Source organism: Dipodomys ordii, unplaced genomic scaffold, assembly GCF_000151885.1.
Source record: "Dipodomys ordii isolate 6190 unplaced genomic scaffold, Dord_2.0 Scaffold19, whole genome shotgun sequence".
Lineage (NCBI taxonomy): Eukaryota > Metazoa > Chordata > Mammalia > Rodentia > Heteromyidae > Dipodomys > Dipodomys ordii.
In genome coordinates this window covers 11,349,428-11,354,971 of record NW_012267235.1, presented here as the reverse complement: position 1 = coordinate 11,354,971, position 5,544 = coordinate 11,349,428, and positions in this window count along the sequence as shown.

Below are 5,544 nucleotides of genomic sequence, written 5' to 3'. Positions count from 1 at the left end.
GAGTTCAGGCCCTACAATGGGACCCAAAAAAAAAAAAAAATCTCACAGACTTTCCTGCCTGGGCTGGCTTTGAACCATGATCCTCAGATCTCAGCCTCCTGAGTAGCTAGGATTACAGATGTGAGCCACCAACACGTGGTGGCTTTCACATTTTAAGATTACAGATTCCCATCAGAAACCCTGGGTTTAATCTCAAGAAAAAGGAATGGAGAAAAGAAAAAAAGGAAAAGAAGGATGGGAGGAAAGGAGGGAGGGGGGAGGGAGGGAAGGAAGGAGGGGAAAGGAAAGAAGGAAGGAAGGAAGGAAGGAAGGAAGGAAGGAAGGAAGGAAGGCGGGTAACTGGCAAGCTGTTTCATCCCCCTGGGCACAGTGCCCTCCTTGGCTGAAGTCAGGAGCTGTCAGGCAGGTCAGTCCCGCCCTCTTAGGCTCTGCTCAGTCACCCTGATGACTCTTGGGGGATACTAGGAACCTGAATATGCAAATTTTCAATTTAAATACACATTCCATGCAAATTCACCCAGACACTTGCTTTCTAGCCATACCCCTATCCCTTAGACTATGCCCCCAACGGGGCTACTAAGACAGATTTGCTGAGAAGCAGAATGATTGAGGCTTCAGAACTTGGGTAATGGTAACCACCAGGGATACAGAATCCTGGGGTATTTTGGGTAAGAGAGCCCCACCTTAACCTGTCAACTCAATGGTAAGATCAGGGTAAGAGAGCAAAGGCACATAGGCTTGGTGGAGCTCTGAATAGATACAGGCTTGGGGGACACAGGGAAAGGGATGGGGAATGACCACACATGGGGAGAATCTCTCCACCCTGCCAATAGTTACATCTCCAAGTCACGACACTAGCAATAGATCTCCCCCCTTCCCCACCCAAAAAAGCTACCATCTTGAATTCTCCAGGCAAAAGGAGGTGGAGGTGGGTGTGGCGGAGATAGAGGGTGAGGATGGGATTAGGATGTGGACAGGGCACTCCCCGGTTGTGACCCAAAGGTGGACGCATAACTCTAGGTAGGTGCTCACTGTAAAACTGGTTCTCCTAGACCGAGGGGTGGGACCTGGGGAGCCTCCGAGGCCCTGGGACGGATGTACACTGGCAAGGGGTGTCTCACAACACCTTCCCACACTGGAAGCCAAGTCCTCCCTGCTGAGGCACCCCTTGCTTCACCCCACCCCAAACCCTTGTAAGACATGGAACAAACCCTAGGGAGCTATTCCTCTACTACACAGAGTTAAAGGGAAAAAAAAATACTTCACATCAGTTCATTCCCTGACTAACATGCACCAGAGCTTACAAAACAGCATCACATTTAGAAGCCAAGCCAAAGATTGACCACAGAGGAACTTGACCCCTTTCTCCAGACAGCCTGGCCTTCTTGCTCTTCCTCAAAGATGAGCCCTTCACCCTTGCTATACCTCCCCCTACCAAGCTGTTCCAAGATTGGGCTTTGTTTCTGTAATCCTCTTCTCAACATCAGTGTCACCTCCTCCCAGAGACCTTCTCGGACTACCACACTGAGTGACCGCCCCAGTCACCCCAGTTTTTGCTCTCTGGGTTGTATCTCCTCACGGCGCTTGCCACTATCGAAGAAGACTTTTCTGTCAGTGTTGTCTGCCTCCCACCCCCCATTACATGGAAGCAGATAGAAACAGATTGCACCTGGGGAATCACCACTGGTTCCCAAAGTCGGAAAGAGTTCAGAGTGACAGAAGCCATGACTCAAAGCAAGTCTAGACCATCAACACAGGAAGGGACTTTCCAGGCCCACTCACCCTTTCCATTTATCTAGAAGATTTGGACCACTGAGGTGGAGGAATTCCTTCAAGGCCAGTTGATGCAAGGGGCTTTTGTGCTTTCCACTATATGGGTCAACCTTCCAAACTGACCCCAAAGCATGGAAGAGTCTAGAGGGTTGGTGGAAGAAACCCCCTAACTGAAAGGGCTCCAGCAGCCTGACCTGAGCCCCTTCCCCACACCCTGTCTCCAGATCTGCCCAGAGTCAGGATAGAAGTCCTCCCTGGCTGGGTGTGTCTTCCCAATGAATCTCCCTCCAAGCTGGCTTTCTGGGAAACCAGATTCTAGTAATCCACCTAGGCCCCTCCCTCTCCGGCTTGGGAGCATTTTTCAGAAGAAGCATGTCTTCTAATGGAACCTTTGTTCCAGACTAGGAGTGTCCATCTTCTTGGGAAAACAGGCCACCTGAGTATTGCTTAGGTCAAGTACAGAGTTGAAGAGATCCATATGGCTGGTGCTAAAGGCTCATGCCTGTGATCCTACCTACTTTGGAGACTGAGATCTGAAGATTGTGGTTGGAAGACAGCTCAGGCAGGAAAGTCCCTGAGACTCTTATCTCCATTTAAGCACCAAAAAAGCTGTGACTTAAGTGGCAGAGCTCTGTCCAACCTCAAGGACAGCATCTGGGCCCTTAGTTCAAGCTCCATGACCAGAACAAAAAGAAAAAGAAATGGTCCATACTTCCAGCTTTCAGCCACACCTCAGCTGGGCACAAGAGGGCGCCTCTGGCTACTTTGTAGTTCTTTGATTTTTATCTAAGGTAAACAAAACCTGGTGCTTTGGTGATTGGAGCTTTTTTTTTTTTTTTTGTCAGTCATAGGGTTTGAACGCTGGGCCTGGGCCATGTCCCTGAGTTCTTCAGCTCAAGGCTAGCACTCTACCACTTGAGCCACAGTGCCACTTCCAGCTTTTTCTGCTTATGTGGTGCTGAGGAATCAAACCCAGGGTCTCATGTATACAAGGCAAGCATGCTACCACTGAGCCACCTTCCCAGCCCCTGTCAAAAGTTTTATGACTTGCATTTTGTCTTGTATTTTGTATTTTGTTTTCTAGTATTGACCACGTGGTTCTAACATACAATGGGTAAAAATGTCATTTGCCACTGGAATTCCAGAAAACTTACAGCCAATTTTCTTTTTTTTTTCTTTTTTTCCTTTTTGTCAGTTGTGGAGCTTCAACTCTGAACCTGGGCACTGTCCTTCAGCTCTTCTGCTCAAGGCTAGCACTCTACCACTTGAGCCACAGTGCCACTTTTGGCTTTTTCTGTTTATGTGGTGCTGAGGAATCAGACCCAGGGCCTCATGCATGCAAGGCAAGTGCTCTACAACTGAGCCACCTTCTCAGCCTCAATTTCCATTTTTAAAACCTAAGTGTAACTTAAAACTTTTGTGTGAAAGTATGTGTGAACACTTTCAAAATGATCTCATTTTAATAATAAAAAGTCATCATGGTTTGAGAAAAAGTATTTTTTTCTATCAAACTAAACTGCTTCTGTCTTGTATATTGATATATTATTTTATTTATTTATTTATTTTTTGGTCGGTCATGGGGCTTGAACTCTGGGCCTGGGTGCTGTCCCTCAGCTCTTCAGCTCAAGGCGATTGCTCTACCACTTGAGCTACAGTGCCACTTCTGGTTTTCTGGTGGTTAATTGGAGATAGGAGTCTCATCGTCTCTCCTGGTCTCTCCTGCCGGGGCTGGCTTTGAACCGCGATCCTCAGATCTCAGCCTCCTGAGTAGCTAGGATTACAGGCGTGAGCCACCAGCACCCGGCTTGATATATTATTTTAGTACTGATATTTCCTAAAATGATTTGCTTTTTGACTTCAACTATAACTATTAAGCTGTGCTGTTTGTGACCAGCATCGAAGTTAGGGAAATAGATCTTTATCACAGGAGTTAAAGGAACAAAACTGCAACTACCAAGTATGCTGTTTGTTAAAAGAAGACATCTTTATCAATGGCGTTCAAAGGAATGAAACCCTCTTTTGAGTGGGAGGTTTCCACTGACCAGATCAACTCCCTCAAGCTTTGTCTGCCAGGCAACCCTGTTCCCAGCCCCACTCCCAAACAGCTGTGATTGGGGGAGGGGTGGGGAGAAATAGTTTCATTTGGAAAAGAAAGACTTTGAGAAGTAGGAATTGTCTTAAATGTTTGTTCCAAAATGAAAAAGGGAAAAATTAAGACAAACCACGGAACATTCAAGTAAGTAGCAGATGGTATGAGTATATTTTGAATTTTATAAGATAAATCTTATAAGTAAAGTTAGTGACATTGATATGTAATTAAGCTAGCTATTTTTTTGTGTGTGTGTCAGCCCTGGGGCTTGAACTCAGGGCCTGGGTGCTATCCCTGAGCTTCTTTTGCTCAAAGAGCCATAATGCCACTTCTGGCTTTTTCTGTTTATGTGGTACTGAGGAATCAAACCCAGGGCTCCATGCATGCTAGGCAAGCACTCTATCACTAAGCCTCATATCCAGCTCCAAGTTAGCTATTACTTATTTTGTTTTTTTTTTATTTTTGGGGGGGGTTGTTGGTCATGGGGCCTGAACTCTGGGCCTGGGCGCTGTCCCTCAGCTCTTCAGCTCAAGGCTAGCGCTCTACCACTTGAGCCATAGCGCCACTTCCAGCTTTTTCTGCTTATGTGGTACTGAGGAATCGAGCCCTGGGCCGCATGCATGCAAGGCAAGCACTCTATCACTAAGCCACTTTCCCAGCCCTAGCTATTATTTAAAAATTAATCTAATGCGTGCCAGTGGCTCACACCTATAATCCTAGCTACTCAAGAGGCTGAGATCTAGGGCTGGGAAGGTGGCTCAGTGGTAGACCACTTGCCTTGCATGCATGAGACCCTGGGTTCGATTCCTCAGCACCACATAAGCAGGAAAAAAAAGCCAGAAGTGGTGCTGTGGCTCAAGTGGTAGAATGCTAGCCTTGAGCTGAAAAGCTCAAGGGACAGTGCCCAGGCCCAGAGTTCAAGACCCATGACCAACAACAAAAAAATAACCTAATCTTTATATCCATCTATGAAAGCAATTACTTGTGTACTACTAAGCTTGTCTAGTTGTAAATACATAATAAGGCAATGTAGTAACTAGACCAAAGTTCATTTAAGTGTTTGTTTTTATGTCAATTTCCTCCAAATGATCACATTTTAAATAAGTATGTAAAATTAAAATGCTATTCTTTGCTTCTAGTGTGTGTGTTTCCCAATTATATAAGCCGCCTTGGTTAAACAGCTAAAAAGGACACCAAGTAGGCCTGTATTCCTGCATTCCTTATTGAAATCAAAAAAGCTTACTGACACCTACAATGGTTTCAGTCTTAATGAGTATCTTCAGCTCAAGGCTAGCACTCTACCACTTGAGCCACAGCGCCACTTCCGGCTTTTTCTGTTTACATGGTGCTGAGGAATCAGACCCAGGGCCTCATACATGCTAGGAAAGCACTCTACCACTAAGCCATATTCCCAGCCCCAAGTTAGCTATAATTTATTTTTTGTTTTTTTGTTTTTTGTTTTTTTGTCAGTCATGGGGCTTGAACTCTGGGCCTGGATGCTGTCCCTTAGCTCTTCAGCTCAAGGCTAATGCTCTACCACTTGAGCCACATTGCCTCTTCTGGTTTTCTAGTGATTTATTGGAGAAGTTGGCTGGGAAGGTGGCTCAGTGGTAGAGCGCTTGCCTTGCATGCATGAGGCCCTGAGTTCGATTCCTCAGCACCACATAAGCAAAAAGAAAAAA